General features: G+C 43.0%; 1 protein-coding gene across 3 annotated transcripts in view; it reads right to left on the bottom strand.

The window, feature by feature from the left end:
* The window catches only part of LOC134882778 (membrane-associated guanylate kinase, WW and PDZ domain-containing protein 1-like), a 127,818-nt gene that overhangs the window by 104,590 nt on the left and 1,626 nt on the right, over positions 1–21,602 (bottom strand). The gene's annotated exons all lie outside the window — the stretch shown is intronic.

Below are 21,602 nucleotides of genomic sequence, written 5' to 3' on the forward strand. Positions count from 1 at the left end.
AACGATGCAGTGCAGGCTAGGGGGCAAATACTGTACATGCTGAACTCACTTTTCCTTTACATCTACATTTACCATGACAAACATAAAACACACTGTTCCACAAGCTGCAGGAACTGTAGAAAAAGCTTACAACACTCATTTGATCGACTATCATTCTCACCATGAATATTGGCGGGAGCAGCAAACGTTTCTCTACCGTACAGCACTTAGCCAACCTCAACAATTACATCAAAATAACCAATACGACGAGCAATACAGCGCTCATAAAGTATGCATTGCACCAAGGCCTGTACAGGTAAAAAGTTCCCACCTTACCTTAGTTTGCACAAGGTGGAAAGGTTGCTCTCGTGTGTCACCAAAAGCAGAAAGTGAAAAACACGTTCTACCTGAGGCCAGCTTTTCAAACTGGGTGTTCGCGGACAGCAAATTCAACTTCCTAAGAGTTCTGGTTTAAGAGAAGAAGTTCTAAGGGAAAAGAGCCAAAGGAAAGATCCTTACCTCCAGTCCATGTTATCCAAAAAACTGTGCAATGTGGGAATATTGGCAGAGACCAGGTGATGTATCTGTCTCTCCAGCAAGTCTGCTGTGACTGAACCTGTATGGGACACTTGCTGGGGGTTGGGAGTGTGTGTACAAGTATCCACACACATAAACACGCATGCTCATTTGTCACAGTGGGAAGGGCCGTAGGCATAATCCTATCGCTGCCTCCTTAACTAAAGTCAAAACACTAAAATCAGAGGGGTGATTTGGGATGGGAAGTTTCCATCAGCACAGCGACATATGAAGGAAGGCTGATAAGTTGTGGCTGAACAAAAGACCATCGTTGTTCTTTCAGGATACCTCCTTTGTTAAGTTGTGTCAAAGGATTGGGAACATACCATTCCTTTTCAAAATGGAAGTGGAGGCCTGGGATCAGAGCGCACATCTGTTGTTTGTACAGCTATTTTTTCCCAGAGTCCTAAGGAGTGGAAGTGAAAAGGGACCTTGAAATCCCTCTCCTCGTGCCTTAACGGTAGATTTAAGGGGAAGATCAAAGAATAAGCAGATAGGGAATTGAACACTGAAACTGAGGCTGGGTCATACAGCCTGTAGGCAGAAACTGGCTGCATGCGTGAGTGTTGACATCAGACCACCCAAAATGCAACTGTACAGGTCCAACTACATGTGTCACATTCATTAAGTGTTTTACTTCATACACAAACTTTTCTCTTTCATCCAGTTTGTTTCTCTCTGCCAAACTGGACCCGACTGGCCTCTTTTTTTACATCAAAGTTAATAAAAATGTTCTGATTCTATTCCCGAGTGGTCATACATGAAATACAAAGCCTCAGGTCATGCTGGTCTTATATAGAAATGAAAAACACTTGAGTTTTTTCAGGCCATGAATACTCCTTATTTAGGTTCATATGTAGGTTACATGGTCGTCAGCAGCAAAACAAAACCTAGTTTTTTGAAAGAAATCATGTCTGTCAAATCAGCCAGCAGTGTGATGAATGCAAAGCCATAAGTGCAGAAAATCCATCCATCACACTGTCTCAGGACAAAGAAGGAGAAAACTTTAAAGTGTCAGACAGACATGAGCAATTGAGCCCAAGTGAACGAAGGATGAGAACAACAGGAAAAGTAGGGTAGATAAAAAAAAAGATTGGATAGAAAGAGTGATAATGCATAAGACACAGGTAGTTTCAGAGGAGAGAAACACACACCAAGTCACCATCAGCCTGCCGCAGTGGTGTGTCGTGTCCTCAGGTAACCTCCGTCTTTAATTGAGCGTTGCGATGGGGTCTGATAGAGCAGCAATTTATCAGCCATAAAACGATGCAATACAATATTCCTGCTATCAATGAGCCACAGTAAAGAGGTACAACATGGCTCAGTATGAAGAACTCTCAACCTTTTTGAGACATAACGGCAAAGGATATTCTTTTTTACTCAGCCATGTTTATAAAGATGTGCGATATATTATTTTCATATTTGTTATTTTTACTTGTTTATTTATTCCACACGTGGCGTTTTTTTTTTTAACTCAACACACATTTTATAGCACATGTTGGAAAGCAGCAGGGAGAAGATCTTATTTTACCTGCCCTTTTATTTCCCCAGCATCATAAAAGCTCTCTTTGGAAACTGTTTGGAAAAGGGCAGGCACTTAAAAAAGAAAAAGGATGATTGGATAAACATTAGCAAATCAAACACTTGCCATAGCCAGTCAGCAGAGGGGCGAATATAGGACCTCAGGAACTACCAGTGTTGTTCTGAACATCTATTTTTACAACCGTTAGTTATTAAGTCTCAACACCAAAAATCGACCCATTCGTCTACATCTGTTGGAGGAAATGTCGGGGTTAAACGCCTTGCTCAAAAGGTATCACACCTGCAGTTTGAGGTAGCATTACTCATCCGCTTTCAAGCTAGTTCTGACCCTAAGCTTTCTTTAACAACAGCGAGTCTCCTGCCTCCTGAGGTGAGCTCGACTGAAATATAATATTTAGAAGGCGGCGTGCTGATATGAGGTGTTTCACCTGAGCAGCTCAACAAGGCCGCTAACAGAGCGGCTGTCGTATTTACTGGCTCACTGTAGGCAGTACCGGGGTCCAGGTCCCATGGGGAGGAATGCAAGGCATATGGTTGTGATTAAAACAGGGGCAGCAGAGCACAGCGTTTACATTAGCGCGCTGCCTAAGGGGCTGTGCAGCTTTATGAAGGCCGGTGCCAGTCACCGTGCTCAGTCTGCCACACTCACACTTTATAGAGGTAGAAGTGGAAGTTGATATATGGAGCAGGAGAGTATTTTTATACCTGTCTGCCGTATCCAGCAAATTACTGTTTCAGCAATGACTACCATCAAGTTTTGATATCTCCCTACAGCTGGTGTAGTGTGATGAAGTGTGAGGACAGAAGAGATGACTGGGGAACTTGATAGGTATGAAATAAAGTTCTCTATTGGTATCAGTATGGCTTAAGGACAAGTTTTGGTTCTGGTATTGTTCTTTTTCTTTTTGACGCAGCTCTACGTGAGCACTGCCTGTTCCAAGGGTTATTCGTGTAGTAGGAAAAGATACATTTCTAAACATCCTGATCATTTTTTATATTTTGTAGGGCAAAAGGACTTAAGGTGAGATTAGAGAGGGGGAAAGATAGATGAGGAGGGTTTGTTTGAGTGTATTTACACTCCTCCTTGAACAGTGGGAGGGAGTCATTTCCACAGACGAGCACTTGCATCGACACACTTGAGCATGCAGCACATCAATCATAAACATACACACACAAACAAGATCCCCCTCACAAACAAAATGATTAAAGCAAGAACTCTATCAGACACTTTGTTGTACTGTATGTCATCCGTCTGTGGTGTTCACTGCGCTCCATTTGTTCGAGAAGTTGTTTTGTTGTCGTTTTTCCAAATATCCTGCAACCAGCCACAAACTGTATAGTTATCCAGATGTTTTAAACAAAGAAAGACGATTGATAATGACATTGTATCAGAGCTTTTTAATGCTGAGGAGATGCAAGACTCAGGCCCCTATAGAAGAAAATCCACCAATTTTACCCTTCAAAGTCTGACTATGTTGAACCCCCTCCAAGTCATTTCATAGCAGCAGCAGCCTTCCCCAGGTCTCAATTCACTGTGAATGTTTCCATATAACAGCTTCAGAAGCAGGCCTTTGTTCAAATCAATGAAGCCAATCCAATTTAGATGTTTGACAGCTCTGCATTAAAAGGAACCGCCTGCATCACAGCTTTCTTTTCTTGGGTTTCTATGGGCTCTCTGTGTGTAATATCCACACAGAAAGCAGCTTTAGTCTGCGAGTGTTGTGGTGGAGGGATGAGCGATCAATCACGGAACAAGGAAAGTACATTAATGTCAAGTATTCAAAATCTTAAAATATGGACAGGATAGGCTGCTTTATAGCTCACTTGATAAGGCTGGGACAAATCTATTTCCATTAAAAGCAGTGTTGGCTCAAAAATGATAATGCGATGATATAACTTGTGTTTTTTTAATCACGTTTAAATGCTTTGTGTAAATAATATTTTGCCAGTAGACTCATTACTTTACAAGGTATTTAGTAAGACATTATTTGGGATCATATTCAAACAAAGCTGTCTGCTACTTCAGTAACAGATATAACTGGGACCATTAAATGAAAATGAACATGACATATGTATGGGTTCACAGTATAGACACTTCCTCTGACTATTCCTGGACTCGTTTGTTTTGTTTTAGTTTGTTTGTTTCAAAGCATTGGTTTTTGCTTTGAATTATTTGTACATGAGAAAGAAATGGACAATTTTGTTCTTTTCATAGGTTTTATTTAATTTGTTAGGTTTTGGAGGAGGTGGGTTTTTTATTTTTATGGTTTTGTGTTGAAAAAATAAAAAGTTATCCATACAGAATATAAAATGATATAAAAGGAAATATTATGTGAAATGTAAAATAACGTGTAAAACTGAAAAATGTCATAATAAAGGATAACCAAAAAAAAAAAGACTATTCCTGGAACATTTTGACCAAAGTCAAGCACATTGATCATACATGACCCAGGATGGTACACACGTGTGCACACAATCTGACCTCATTCAGATGTAGAAACAACATTGCATGAGTCATTTTACACACCTGACTGGATGCAATAAACTATCAATTGCACACATGATCTCTCACCCTCTGCACGTTGCCACGACCTACAGAGCAAGCTGCAGATTGAAAGGCACGGTGGAATTTGTGAGTGTAAGAATGCAATAACAACAACAAAACACCTCGCCCCCAAAACAGGAAATGGGAGTGATTTGTGGCTGCTGATTATTGGCACAGTCCACTTTAGGCTGATTAGACCGTGGGACTGGCAGGGCACAGCCATTCCCCCCTGACATGAAATATGGAGGTAATATCTGATGCCTTCTGTTGGAGGATCCCGACAGCTTAACGATTCAGCGATGTCTGACAAACACTTACAAAGACACACAGATTGAGTATAAACCACAACACCACCACATTACTGATGTCCAATAGGAAACGTAGTCAAGCTAAATTATTGTGCCATATAAGTCTTGTTACAATTCCAATGTGAATACCTCCACTGTTCGTTTTCGAAAGTAAAACACACAAGTCAGTGATTTAAAACAAAACGAATCGAGGATGTAACACCACCACCCTGTGCATTGTCTTTACTTCCTCCTCCCTTATCAGCACTCCCATTCTCCACCCGTCCATAGCCTTGCTTTGACCTTGTTCAGATGCATGGTTCACCTGCTGTGTGTCAGAAAAACCATGATATCAACAAAAGGACAGTGTCAACACCACCACTGGTGAGTGTGGGAACGCAAAGAAAGCCAGGCACCCAGGGACCGGAGGGGAGGGGCCACGAGGTGACACTGACCCAAGATAGGGATCTTCCGCTACCCGCTGGGAGAAGAATTATGAAGAGGAAATGAGAGAGAGAAAGGATTTGGAGACGGATTGAATGGCAGTAGCATGAGGCCGGTTCTACCCTCATGTGATGTAATTGGATTCCTGGCAATATGGGCTTGGGGGGGAGGAAATAAATGAGATGAGAGTAGAAGGAGGAGGTGTGCAGAGTGACATGGAAGAGGATTGATTTCAGTTTGAACGCTGGAATGAGTCTTATGGGAAAGGAGGGAAAGGGGCTTGGTTGGTGCAGAAAAGCCCCGGCAGCTCCGTGAGGTCGCGTCAAGCTGTCCACAAGCGATGGAAGAAAGTATACACGCCCAGATGTTATGACCCAAGATGTTTTCTGTTCAATCAGTAAGGGAGAAAGAGACGTCCCCAGGGAGGAAAACAAAAGAGAGTGAAACGGAGTTACGATGGGTGTGAGCTAAAATGCTAATGAGAGAAACATGAGGTAATCTCTGCTCGTTCTTTCTGGTTCCCACGACTCAAGGCGGGGGAACCTCGTAATCTCTGCTCGTTATTTTGTTTTCAGCATGATCAAAAGTTGCATTTGAAATACATGTGACCACAAAAGGAGAGGCCACTTTAGTCTTACACTGATGAATGCGTCTCAGCGTCAGTGGAGTTGGGGGAAACCAAGCGTAAAAACAGACGATAACTCACTCAGAAAAGACATATTCATGAAATCCTATTTTAAAACGGTTGTTTGCAATCACCTGTCACATTAACTCTAACAGGTGTTGTCAGTTTGCAGTTGGAACAGCTGGAAAAGACAACTCTGCCAGGTGGATAGTTCATCCATGTGTTGAAGCTCAACTTGGAGTAAGTTTAGAAAGACTTGTAAGATACACAAGAGGAATGCAAAAGGGTAGATCGAAACACTTTTAGAGCCTGAATTACAATTTGTCAGCCAAGAATCGAAAGAATTTGGCTTAAATGTCTAAATAAAACGTCTATTACTACAGGCGAAGAACCTGTGTTGTACAATAAATTGTTATCACTGACAAACACACGCACCCTACGCCTCTATCAGATCTACACTGTCCTCTGCCCGTCATTCAAACTGCTCCAAACTGAGTGATGGCTCCGTGGTCGACCGAGGCGGCGGTGCACGGCGCTCTCTCCACTGTCAGGTAGACTGAAATACCTCCCTGTACAGCTGGCGCTTCGCAGGGCAGAAACAACAGAGAGAAACGGACCAGATGAGCAGGTACACACACGTATACAACACACACGAAAAAAGAAAAAACACAGATCTCTGCTCCCTTCCTGTGTCTGCTCTAATTCATCAGTGTGTCAGGCAGATGGGATAGCAGGGTCGAGTGCGTGTGTGAGTGGTTGTGTGCATCTGTGTGTGCCTTCTAGCTGCCAAAAAGAGAGCGTGGAGTTAAAGCCAGGATAACAATTTGGACGGGCGATTTCCCCCACATCTACTGGGCCACATTTGGTTGCGTGCCACTGAATAGGGCTGCACAACTTGGAAAAAAACAAGTCATTGCGATTATTTTTGACTGATTGCGACTTGATTCATGTGTAGCAGGGATTGACCGTTTTTTAATGATAATTTTCGTTATCAATGGAAAATATGTTAAATCAAAATGGTGTGATTTTTTGGATGGATCTTTACCAAACAAATGTTTCGTTTTAGGACGGGATGTCTCTGCAGCTCCAAAATACTTCATTCAAATATGTATTTTAAACACACATTCAGCCTTTACCAAGTATTGTGCTTCCTAAGATTTGAATATTGCCCTAATCCATTATGGGATTTTATCATTTTGATTCATTTTCCATGCCTAACACTGACCTCATAGAGACGTTACTTCCTCTATGCAAAGGTCCTTGACACTGCAAACTATGAAAGCCAAAAATGGGAACACAATCTTTAATGATTATACCAGCATGGCTAAATGTGTACACATAAAACAACAATGTTCGTTCGAGAACAATGACATGAAGCCAAAGCACATGTGTTAACGACAAAAACACGGCCTGGGGTTGACATTTCATGAGCAAACAGTAGCTGAGCAGATGTGTTGCTGACTCACATCCAGCAGACACACACTCGCCTCTGGAAAACACGATCAGAATACAGAGCCGCTCTATCTTTAGAACCACAACACAAAGTCACTTTTATGACCTTGTTTGTGCCTTTTGGCGCACGAGGATTTGGGCAACAGTAAAGAGCTGTATTTAGACCACACACAAGCGTGTTTGCCAGCGAGCACAAACACTAACACACACGTACTTACACAGGGCCCGTGGTCAGGATTGCAGATAGTTAAAGAACAAAGCAACACATTTTTCCTCTGCTCTCTTTACTCAATGTTGAGCAGAGCTATGACATCATTTCTTTCAAATTGGGGCATCCATTTTTCTTATTTTCGTGTGAAAAACTAACGTACGTTTGCATTTTAATCTTCGTATCAGATACAAAAGTAGCTTCAGTGATAGCTACACCTCGTTGCTAAGGCTTGATGAAATGTTCCCACATGTATAATGACTGAAGTAAGTAATCTTGAAACAGTTTGTCATGCTAATCCCTTGAACTTCTCTCTTCGGTGTACCGTAGATTAGTCGAAGCTGGTACTGAAGAGCAGCCAGCCCAGAGCTTATCTGTGAGGGCAGAGGGCTCTGAGGAACTCACTTCTTAGAGCTTTCTAGAATGTCTGAATGAAGAAGTAGGAGGTTGTACACTACTATCTGATTCATTTGAAATTAGGGATGCATTAAAAATGAAGAAATCCTAAATTGATGGGTTGATTTAAACATTGGAACAGGGAACACGATAATTTACAAATCACTAAAAGCCTGAGTTCTGTCCATAACGGTCTAGTCTTGACATGTCTTCTCTGACCAATCAGAAGAATGTATTATTATGTTATGATGTTTGGAAAATGACGGCAAGAATATAATTAAATAGTTGAATGTTAATCAATTCATTAATAAATGTCAGCACTGTTTGGATTTATATCACAGGATACCAAGAAATGGCCCAAAATGGTTGATTAGATTTTCAACAATTAACCTAAATATGACAGTTATGTGGCTTTAACTTTAAGGATATCTTAACTGTTAATAATTATACAGTGAATTTACGAAAATGACTTAAATATTCAGTTTTTCATATCCGTCTTTTACAACATAACCAGTGTCCAGCCCACCAGTGAGGGGCTGAACCCTCACCAGATGTGCACAACACTGCTGCTGTACCGTGCCGTCTGTGCACAGACAGCAGGAATGTGGTCTGTCCGTACTCAGACATCCAAACAAAGTTATCTGGATGCAACATCACCAGACTAAAAGCTTCTCCTCTGCCCACCACTGTGTACCGCTTTCCAAGTCTGTGTGTGTGTGTGTGTGTGTGTGTGTGTGTGTGTGTGTGTGTGTGTGTGTGTGTGTGACCAACCGCCGGGGAGATTTTATTTAGTAATCAGCCAAGCCCCTAGAGATGACCGGCGCCTTGGGATTTAGAACCCTGTTGCTGTGACAACCAAAAGGTCACCTGACACCAATCACCTCAGACATGAGTTTACACTCTCCAGACGAACAGAAGGGGGTATTTTACCAGGGTAGAGACACATCAGTCCTCACTGTCTAAAGATACTCCATCTCTTTGAAGGGCCAGAGAATACACGGTTCAGACAATTCAAATATTGACTCGGCAGAGGGTTCAGTGGCTCTGGGTAATTTGCATTTTACCAGCAAGGAAACAAGGGTGTAGTTAAAAACATGGACGAATGCAACAGGAAGCAAAGCAGCCATCTATACCCCCCCCCCCCCCCCCCCCCCCTCGGGATGAGTTTTGACATCATGCACCACTCAGCTCACCTGTGGAGGTATGCTGCAGTTTCACCTCAGCCTGTCCGACTGGATCAGCAAGCGTCAACACACATAGACACCCCAGAATAACACTTCATTAGTGATGATGAAAAAGCCGCTGTTAACTGACAGCACACCAAGGACCTGATGAGAAACAGAGAAACGGCCCGGACTGGCTGTGTCGGATTCCAACCATTCCTCCCAGAAGGACAATGAACTGGTTGGGGCTGGAGCTCATACACACAGACTCATTGGCAGCATGGGTGGGGTCTTCAAACTACAGGTTGCTTTGTCCTACATACATTTCAATGGAACATGTGGGAGCTCAGATTCTTCTAGAAGGGTTAGGGTTAGCTTACAGTCACTATTTTAAGGTTACTACTCCTTTAAATGTTCTGAGGATATGTGGCAGCTGGTGATGACCAATGAAATTCACTGTGGTTTAAAGGAAGACAGGGTGAACATGAATCATCAACCAAACAAATATATGACATAATTTTATTATCTTCAAACCAACAAACGATGGCTGGAGTCGGGTTTCAGATGATGACTGTGATAAGAGTCACCAGCACGCACTTGATTGGCTCGTTTGTACGTAAACACTGAGAGAGACACACCCCTAGCAATCTTTTCATAACACATAGACCTGTCAGACTGCTCTACATGTTCTCACATAAAAAAAGTGTCTGAACAATGTCCCCAACATTACCCGACAAAGCAGGAAATGCCAGAGTACCTCTGCATGTCAGCCCGAACAAAGAGCACTTTAGACAAAAGCATCACAGAGGACTGAGGAAGTGTCACACAGGAATTGAAGTGGGAGCAACGGAGAGTCAGAGATAGTGGAAATGGATTAAAAGGAAAGCTGAACAACAAAAAATCCAATTCAAAAAGGAGACAAGAGCTCGGTAACATATGAGAACGCTGAAAATGACTCGTCTTATCACAGTTCGCTCCCACTGCGGCTGCTTTCTGTGATAACATGGTTTCAAAGTGTGTGTGGAGCGTTGTGTGGTGCTCAACGCTTGTATTAAACTCATATCAACAGCATCTGTAGCTCTGAGGAGGCGACTACAGACAGGCCCGCCATGAGGAGACACACAGTGACAGAGAGAGAGTTCTTACTGTCCACTGTGACTCAGCAAGCAACTAGGCCACTCCAGTTCCAAAAGTCCCCTTACCAGCCCATTTACATCAAGAAGAATAGAAATCAAGCGCCCCTGAAGAGAAACAGTGCGTTTATGAGCACTCGGATCCTAAGAGCCCCACAGGGAAATTAGATTTCTTGTCTAATTTATGAGCTTGGGAGCCCGGCAGAGCGTGAGGTCACAGAGCCACGTCTGTGTTCGACAGCAATCTTCTGCCTGTTTGCGCCAATCAGCTTTGAAGAAAAGAGGTGATTCTCTGTGTGTTACACAGATTGGTAACATACATCATCGACACGTCAACTGTCTGTTCAGGATAAGGTGCATCTAGTGCAGACATCAGAGAAAGAGGGGGGTGGGGGTCATGTAAAATGACTTGCTGATGTTGCACATTGCATTTACAATGATGCAGTTGGCTAGGCTATGGAGATTCAGTTGCAGAGGAGGGGGGGGATGCATTCTGTTCAAGTGTCTGTTGGCAGCACAGAGTCTGATGTGATACGCTTTCTGCTGTTGTATAGAGTGGCTGGCGGCTATGGTTCAGGGGGTAAATTGTCGACTACCAATCGTAAGGAGAATAGTTTGATTTCTAGCCCCTGCAGTCAACACATTTTTTTTTACATTTTATTTATTCTACTTTTACAATATTAATACAGACCATTTTTGATTCCGTCAAACAAACTAAATTAGTAGAAGCGGGAGGGCAGAAAGCATAGCTTATACAAAGAGGAGCCCCCCCCCGTTAGTCAGGATTTAAAAAAAGAAAAGATAGATCAAATAAAATATGTACACAAATAAAGACAATTCTATATACATATTGAAGTTTACTTGGGCAGGATACTGGACCCAAAACTGCTTCAGTGCTCTAGCTAAAATTATGGAGGTGCTTTTAAAGTTGCTCTGGATAGAAGCATCATCTAAATAAAACATAACTTAATGTAAACTTCACCAATCCTATGTTTAGTGTAATGCCAGATAGGCAAGTATAGAACTAAAGAAGTCAAAGTGTGTACCTTCAGGTGATGCAGTCGTCACACTGGCAGCCTTTTAGACAAACTGATAGCAGACCAGATGAAATATTATACTTCATTCCAACAACTTTCCCGCTAGGCTTCCAACAGACATAAATGTCATTAATCCTGAAGTGCATTTCAGTGATTTTGCTTAACTTTCCAAGAGACTCTGGGCCATTGTGTCCTCATATAAATCAGACGAGAGTTTAGGCGAGGTGCAGCAGCATTAGCTTGACTATGAGCCATAACAGGGCCCATAAAATAACTGTCAGTGACACACAGCAGACACCTGGGACACTAAAATAGTCATCTTGGCGAGTTCCAGCTACATAAACAAAGCATTCCTGAACAGAGAGCAGAACAGAGCGTGGTGTGTCCCTACTTGCAAACCTAGGGGGAAATATCAGCATTCAGTCAGCTTATGCTTATCCTAAGGGCATGGATTATGGATTTAACTTTACAAGTTAAGTGTATGTCTGCCTCTGTGTGTGCTTGTGTGTGTGTGTGTGTGTGTGTGTGTGTGTGTGTGTGTGTGTGTGTGTGTGTGTGTGTGTGTGTGTGTGTGTGTGTGTGTGTGTGTGTGTGTGTGTGTGTGTGTGTGTAAAAAGCTGTGATGATAGTACAGTTGCATTACAGAATAGAATTCAGTCCACACAGTCCTGCACATTTGAGCCAACACACAGCTAAGGATCACATGATGCCTGCATGGAAGCCATGCAGACAACACAGCATCAACAGTACGCTGTGTGTGGTAAACCTGACCTCAGCTTCATAAAGCTTCCGTCCAGACCAGCGACACTCAGCCAGCGTGCTGCTGAGCAGTCGTCAGATCAACTGGAAATACAGGCGTGATGACAAAGCCTTGTGTCAAGTCATAATCCGGCTGGGTGGTAATATTTCCATATGGGTATCAGATTAGGCTCGTCACAGAGGCCACTTCCAGCGGGGATGGGCGCTCTGCAGGCCCAAAGCGGTGTACCTCTGCCCTGAACATGTACAGATTTAAAGCTGTGAAGTGGATGTGTCACTTCAGTGGATTGAAGATGCATTTAGGTTAGCATTAACACACATAGTAGGTCCAGTTTGATGATGTCATTTCAATAATAATGAATGAATCTCATGTGGATGTTATTTTAGAATCTTATCAGTTTTTTTGTTTTGATTTGTTTCAGTGTAATTAAAACTGTATTGACGTGAAACCACAACAGACTGGAATTGAGTCACTGTGGAATGGTTAAATCTGGTTTGCCTGCATGTCATTAACAGTAGTAGGAGTTATGAGAGCAAATGGACTTCTTTCTTGTGGGGCTGGGCAGTTTGTCAATTTAAAATGGATATTGTGACTTTAGACAAGTAATCGTCTTAGATTTTGGACAGCATATTAACGATTAAGTGTCTTCTCAGGCTGCAGTAGAGTAAAGTGATTCATATTCTGAACTCAACTCACGGGCTGTTAAAGCGGCTCTATTATCTGCATTCAGTCATTATATCCACATTACTGATGCTGATTTACTGAGAGCAGCGATAATCAACCCGACATTATCATCTCAATGTCCATAGAGCCATTTTCTTTTTAAATATCTGGATATTTGATTTCCTCCATATTACCCAGCCTTTCGTGTGACTTCAACTTTTCCCACAATATTGCACCATATATCGAGTCTACTGCACAGCAGGTGGATTTAATTCATTGTCAAGTTCGTTAGGGAGGGGGACGTGAAAATAAGAGTCAAGGTGAAGATGTAAAATATCTTCTTCTTAAAAGTGAGGGGGATTATCATAAATCATGTAAAAATGTGGGGAAATGTACCTATAAAGTAAACTGCTGCGGTAACACTACTTCTGAGGTCCATCATCAGGAACATTTGGGACTTTAGTAGGGCAACAGTGCCAGATAATAATGCCAGACTGACTAACAGAGACTAGTCAAACTCATTACAACAAAAATAAAGTTCATAATGAGCCGAGTGGATCATCTGCTGACATTGACGTACTGCATAAAGGGTGGAGTTTTTGTCACGTACACAGACGTGACTTGAAAAGAAGAGACATTAACATCTGTGACTGATGCCGACGGTGGAGGGAGAAGGTGGACACCAGTGACCTCTTAATTAAGTCTCCATCCCTTCCCTGTCTTTGCTAATTAGTCTCGGCTTGTCTAATTAAGATTCTATCGGCCAGCCGTCACGTTTCCCTCCCTGCTCTGGATTACTGGAGCTTGTACAGTCAATGATGAGTGTTTGGACTGGATTCTGCCAGGGAAAAATGAGGACAACATTTCCCCATTGTACTTTTCACACCTGACCTTTAAGTGCTCATGTGAATACTGACCTTTAGTATTGGACGCATAAACACACACACAGTGAAAGAGCAGCACTGGGCTTTTAAAAAGGCAGTTTCCAGATCAAATTGTCTAATTATTTGTCTAATTTCTGCTTCCAAGAACATGATATTGTGTGCCCGACCCTAGGTACGTAGGATTAAGGATTAAATCAAATCAAGATGTTTTATCTGTCTTAAACAGCCATAATAAAGGTAACGGTTCTAGCAAAAATGGAAGTATGTTGCCCCTATAAAGCTCACCCAACCAAATGATGGTCCGTTTATAGACAATATTTCAACATCTGAACCAACTCTGCTTTCACTTAACCCTAAAATCTATCAAAAGAAATAGCCAACAGACAAAGGTTTGCTTAGTAAAATGATATTGTAACCATACAGTATGAAAAGGAAAATGAATTTTGCTGTAAAACTATGCTAATATTCTCTTGACAATGATGCTAAATACGCAGCATTAACATTAGGTAATGCACAAAACTGTCCTCCTTACACTGTGGCCCCTAGTTTACTTCCGATGTTCCCTTCTATCACAGATGAGAATACACACTCCTCTTTTTCAAGTTACATTTCAACAGAATCAGTTTAAAAGTAGCTGCATTTGTTTTTGATGAAAGAGCAAAGCTAAAGTGAATCATCTTTTGTGTGTGGTCTGCAGCATGTATTGCATAGTGTGTGTGTGCCGCTAAGTCAAAGAGGCATGAAACTAGAGGAAGTTCAATGTGAGTGGTGAGGATTCTGTGGTGACGGAGTCATGCAGCGAGCGCTGAGCTCCGGGGGACACTCACAGCTGATGCAGAGCCACGTGGTCCGACTGAGGGATATCTGATAGCTGCGATAGCCGTGAGACAAAGTGTCACTTGGCCCTTAGCTGTTAGGACTGGGAGCGACCTGCAAGCTGATGACACAACCATATCTCCGCTGTCATCGTAACAGATTACCACCGCCGCTCAGTGTCATGAAGGCTCGCAGCTCACCGCAGCCCACACATGCTCTCTCAATCAAGGATGCTTCAGCGCTGGTCATCATCACACAGAGGACTTTTCCAGATGGGCGCACTGCAGGGCACCTCTTTAGCAATGCACTCTCTACGTACAATCAACAAAAAGGACAAGCCTGGCTTTTCTCAAAGGACACACAATATGTCTTTCGTAGCAACACACACACACACACACACACACACACACACACACACACACACACACACACACACACACACACACACACACACACACACACACACACACACACACACACACACACACACACACACACACACACACACACACACACACACACACACACACACACACACACACACACACACACACACACACACACACACACACACACACACACACACACACACACACACACACACACACACACACACACACACACACACACACACACACACACACAGAAAACAAGGCAACCATTGGGACAGCTAGTAACTGAAATAGTCCAGCACAAACTCACGTGATGTAGAGTCTTGTTGCATTTTCCAAAATGTTGAACTTTTCCTTTAGTCTCGCTGAGATTTTGGAAAATATGGAGAACTTATTTTGAGATTGTATAAACATACCTGTTCAGGGACGACTATTGGGCCTGACTGTTTCCTGTCCACGAGCAGTAACTACTCAATTGTTGCTTAAACAATGTTGTTTTTGTATAGTGGGGGGACAAACTAAATATAGTATGTTAAATAGCAAGCTTTACCTGTGCTAGTATGGAATAAATATCTTGTTACTGTGTGATGAAGCCAGCTAGTTGTTTCACCCTGTTTTAAGTGTTTGTGCTAAGCTAACTGGCTTCCAGCTTCAGCTACATAATTATCTTTTCTTACAATCTGTTCATCTTTCACAGATAGACTGACTTAGTGTCTTTCCAAAAATGATAATAGTACCTTGCTGTCTAACTATGCTATGCTAGCTACCTAGAATACATCTACTTCTACTGCAATACTGTCGGTTCATAGGGGGATCACGTCATTGGTCATTTCTTCACCACAAACACATGCTACAAATATGTCTTCCTTACTTCAAATCTTTCAAAGCTAATTATTTTACCCATAATCCAGCACACTCTCCCTTCACAGTGACTACCGCCCACATAAAGCTGTCTTCAATGCTTTGCCACACACCGTCCTCCATAACCGCTGTGAAGTGACCTGTTGGAACGGTTCCTTTCATTAGGACTTAGGCAGGAAAAGGACAGGGTGGGGGGGCTCGGTCATGGGCTGCCCCTTAATAACAATTCCTACACTCAGCTGACAAAAAGTGTGGAGAGAATAGATGAGGACTTGAGAGAGGGGGAGATAAAGAGCAGGCCAGATGAATAGAGCGAGGAAAGATGAGGAGGAGGAATAAGTCAGTGCGGTTCAGTGAGGCATTGTTGTGTGCCGCATAATTACCGCTCTGGGAAGACCCCAGAATTTGGGAACGTGTGTGTGTGTGTGTGTGTGTGTGTGCGCACACTCTACAGACAAACAGACAGACTCATGGCTAAATCCTCTTAATCAGGGCAAGTCTGTTCTCTAAACCTGTAGATGCTCGTGTTTTGTCGGTGTGTGCACATAATTGTGCGCGAGTAAGCTTCCCAAAGACTTTACTTTAATGGGATTTGTGTAAACAGACCCCAAGAACCGTAATTAAAAAAAAGGGTGAAGACAAGAAGAAAGCAGACTGAAGAAAGGTCTTTGTATCTCAAGGAGCGTGAGCGAAAGTATAGATTTTCTGGGTGCAACTATGGCTGGAAAGATTACTGGCTGATCACAGCGAATACAATCCTGGTAACTGAGTTTCTTTGTGCAGAAGATGTCCTCGCTGAAAAAAAAAAAAAAAAAGATAGAAGAAACTTTTCAGGAGACTTTTTTTGGTCCACTTGCTTCTGGGTCTGGTCTCATATTATTAACTATTTCCGCCCATCCCATCACTTTGCCTCTCTGCCTGCTGAAGGCATGACCACATCTCCTGAGTGTGAGAGCAGCAGAGCTGACAGAAAGCCCTGGCCATGTCGGCCGGTCTGGCACGCAAACTGGCACACTGAATATCTTTGGGTGTCCGACTGATAAAAAAAGACATCTGAAGACATTCATTTAGACTTTGAGGCACCCAAAAGGATTTTTTTTTTTCTATTTTCAGAGAATTTTATACACCAACAATTTATCATTCACTCTAGAAAGTAAGTTTAACCAACTGTAACAAGCTGCATATCTTCAGGATCTTAATGCTTTACAAAATCAATCTTTTCTGAGATTTCAGGGCAACTTCATTGACATCATCCTTCCTTTCTCAGGTTTTATGTAAACTAAGCAGTGGGAGTGACAGTGTGGGAATAAGTGATGGCCTTTTGAGTAGATTTGTCAACTCATCCTTCACGATGGCGAGGTTAACAGTTACCTTAGCTGATCCAAAGGCAGCCTGATATTAACTAAGAGCTTTAGTCTCCCTGTGTGTTCTGACACTCAAAAGGAGCTCCGCATTTCATGGTAAGGCTACAGCAAAGGTCAGAAATGTCATGTGCTTAACCGAAGATCTAACAGACTGTTTGGTCTGAATGTTTCTCCAGATTCAGGTCTAAATCCAGATGCATTCCTCAGAAATACACACTCCTTTCCTGTGCTTGTATACAATTAAAGGACAGTGGATAAGAGCAGTCTTCAAAGGAAAGGAAAGGGACAGGCCTTGTTCCCTACCCCCGCCCTACTAAGCTCACTATCATAAATGAGTTGGCCGTTCTCTCTCTCTGACAGAGTGTGTAACCGCAAGTGCCAAGTGTGACCAATTCTCATTCACACTTGATACCTCAACCCCACACTCGAGCTAATTAGGAGAGAAAGGCCATTCTTCAGCAAACAAGAGAAGAAGGCTGTGCTCATACGTCCCTCTTTAGTGGGATTTCAAAAAAGTGCTGCATTAGTGAGGCAGCGTGTCACGGTCTATATACTCCGTATCCGAGTGTCCCTCCGCTGTATGAAATGCAGAGCTTAAAGCTCAGCACGACACACACACACACACACACACACACACACACACACACACACACACACACACACACACACACACACACACACACACACACACACACACACACACACACACACACACACACACACACACACACACACACACACACACACACACACACACACACACACACACACACACACACACACACACACACACACACACACACACACACACACACACACACACACACACACACACACAGATCAGCTCAAAGTGGATGCTTATTCTGTGCAAATATGACTTCCTACTCTCTCTCCTTCCCGCCGTCATACACACACACACACACACACACACACACACTCAGGCATTGATATAAACACACACCCTGAAATTGAAGCCAGAGATCTTTCCTAAAGTCTGCTATGAGGGAGGAAGTGCAAATTCCACCGCTGTCAGAGAATACAAAGGTGGGTTGGGGCGAGGAGTGTTGTCCAACTTCCTGCTGAGAGAAAGGAAATAAACACTTCCATATGCAGTGCCTGCCAGAAACACACACACATGCACACACAAGCCTGGAGTTGAGGCAGTAACACGGTGTTGTAAATTTGAACAGCCCTGGTTAGCGAGGGAAGATGTTCTGCTCAGAGAAATGTAAAGCTAGTGAGGCCTCATACATCACACCAGCGCCATAACACTATGCAGCATGGGAAGAAATACTCTCTTACGAAGCTGCTTCTCAATTCCCGATTGGTCTGGGAGAGTGCCGGTTGGTTTTTACGTGAAGAGGATTCAAATTTCTAGTGTGTGTGTGTGTGTGTGAGCGTGGTCACATGCAGCATATCCTGTTTGGACCGGGCGACACACATATAGTACAGCATGCCTCCTGCCCGGGGGAAACCCATGAACTCTGAGCCACTGTGCCATTTCTCATGTCCAGGAAACACACATATTCAAAACACACAGATTGGGTTTGCAGTCCTTTGTTTAGAATCCCTGATATCACCAACACACACCCTCAACCTACAGCAATTACCAAAAAGGTGCTTCAATGCGTCATTCCTTATCTCCTTCAGCACTGTGTACTCTGGACTATCCTTTTCGAAAGGAAAGAAGATGACACTATCCCATAATTCCTAGCAATAGCAACATTTAAAGCAACGCTCATCAAAAACAGCCTAAAACGTTCTTCTTGGGAGGTGTTATTGTGTTTGGGAAAGGACAGCATTGAGTTAGTCACTGTACTCATGTTCTATGTGCTATAAATCAAGTTGTTTTAAAAAGCCATAGCCTTTAAAGTGGTTAGTAAAAGACTTAATCTCAAACTTAGACCTTAATGGTTGCCATCTTCCAGGATTATAAATCTTCCCTGATGATCAACACTCCCAACCTGCGTGCTGACCAGCAGACACGCTAATCTGCTCTCCATCTGAAACCACTCTGTTGTGATAGTGCTTGCTTTCCACAGTGGTCTAAGCGGAGCATAAGGTCATCTTCCTAGGAAGATAATCCACGAAGAAGCTCAGTGTTTCTGAGATGGACAGATCTCATCAGTGTGAGCATTTGTTTGCAAACACAGCACGCTGACTGTGTCATCGCAGCATTATTGGAGTGCATTAGGCCGGGAAGCTGCTGGTTTGAGAGCAGTGAGAGTGCACGTTTGAATGCAATACACCATAATTACATAATCAAGTTATTTTTTTCCCACAGCTTCTGCCCGATCAATAGTTTCAGTGGACGTCTTGTGGCTTAGGCTCACAGTGTGTGTTCTGCAGTGAATGTGTGTGTGCAAGGTAGTTTTTCACTGATACCCAGAGCAAACAATACGTCTCCGCGGCAAAACTGGTTAGAGCCTTTTATCAGCTCAGACTGGAATTACCTGTGTGTGTGTGTGTGTGTGTGTGTGTGTGTGTGTGTGTGTGCGTGCGTGCGTGTGCGTGTGCTCACTCTGAAGGCCCTGACCTAACACTACCAAACAAGTCTCTTTATACAGTGGGCATTGAAAAGCAGCCACTGCTGTGTGAACACCAGAGTGCCGAGGCACTGCAGCAGGAGCTCTCCACACATCCCACTTGATTAAAAGTGAGAAAATGGAACAAGCTCTGGGTAAAATTAGGTCACTTAGACTTTACAGATGGCCCTTGTTGCAAAGCATATTTTTCCAATTAGGGCTGATTAGAGAGGGAAATTCCCAGACAGCGTGAATTATTAAAAACTTGAAATGGATTCTGATCATGTGACGTTGTAAGGAGTTGACACCCGACATCCCCAGATGGGTCCTGGAAAGAAAAGGGGGAGCTGGGAGACTTCTGGTTGAAAGTGAGAAGTGAGTTTCCTCGTACTGTCTAAAGTAATGAGAAAGGATAGGGGGGGAGTCGGTGTAGTCAGCCTAGTGTTTGAAGTGGTTATCCCTCGAAAAGTATTTACGAGTTTGGTAGAATGACCAGACACATTTCTTATTGATATGCTGCACAACAAGAAGGCATTTTTAAAAACATCTAGCACAACGACGGACAAATATGTCAACCTAACTTCAAATTGTATTGGTAAACAATATGCCTTTGCAGTAACTGAATGGGAGAAGGTGAGCTACCTGTCCCAATTGAGAATCGTCAGAAATATTGTCAACATTACTTGACTCAAGCCAGAGAGAACAAATAAACAGATCTCCTGGAAATAAAAAAAAAAGTAGCAGCCAATGGGTGATGGAATCAATTCAAGTTAAGAAACAGCACGTTCCTATAATTCAACGGCACAGGTGTTTGACTTGTTTTACCTGAGTAGACCTCCTATCCATACTGTGCGGTAGATAACAGACTGAGATTGAGTGACGCCTCCTAACCTGTCCTGTTAGTTGTGCTTCAATTATGACACAGCGTACACTTTTATTATTAGTATAAAAGGCTCATTTCACAAATGGAAAAAAGGGCCCAGTAGGAAAAGCACAGCTGTGAGCAATCTCAATGATGACCGTCCTTCTATTCCGCCTGCTGGCTCACTGTCACGCCTCACTGGGACACTTGAATACAACAGAGCCATAATAATGTTATTGGTAACACCTGCGCTTTCCCTGCCATGACAAGTCAAAGTTTGTTTATCTGGTGACATCACATAGTGACCATGAAATCTACGCCCATCTTCCACTTAAGTAGAGGGGTAATTAGCCAGTAGGTGAACACACCTGTGTGCAGGGCCTTCTTTAACTCCACTATTCTCTATCTGAGAACATAGTTATGGCTCTGGCTGAGTTTAAAGGACTACTTTGAACTGCTTGATCGACAAAGTGTGAAGCCTTTTTCCTTCCTTCCGAACAATACATCAGGTGATTTGAGTGGTAAACAAACCCACAATCAGCCAAAAGTAAATAGAGCTGGGTCGTGTTTTCCATTAGCTCCAATGCTCTCCATCCCAAGAGTGAATGTTCACGCTACTTCACTTTACATGGATGTTGTTATTTGGTTTCTTTATTTGTATTCACAGGAAATAGGATGCATTCTTTGTGTTTTGTGCCAAAGTGCTGTAAAATGCAATATTTCAGCACAAAAGAAATGCAGATAAAAGCAGCCCACATTTGTGGTGTAGTAAAATTGTCCAACAATGAAAGCGTTCCTAAGTTGTTGTTGAATTCCACACACAGTGCCTTTAATAATCACGCTGTCACTTCTGAGCAGACCCAAACAATACCGCTGACGGCATTCACAGTTTCTAAATATGTGAAATTGTCCTTGAACAGTTGCTGCTCTTTTGTCTGTCTCTACAGGAAGTTGGTGTGGCCCAGGCTGGCTCGGGGCATCCCTTGAGCGGTCTGCTTTGGCACGCTGGGAGCCTGTCAGAGTGGCTCAGTGTCACACTCCACAGCCCTGCTGAGTCAAGCTGACCATGAAGCAGCCAGACCAGCTGC

Source organism: Eleginops maclovinus, chromosome 20 (genome assembly GCF_036324505.1).
Source record: "Eleginops maclovinus isolate JMC-PN-2008 ecotype Puerto Natales chromosome 20, JC_Emac_rtc_rv5, whole genome shotgun sequence".
Taxonomy (NCBI): domain Eukaryota; kingdom Metazoa; phylum Chordata; class Actinopteri; order Perciformes; family Eleginopidae; genus Eleginops; species Eleginops maclovinus.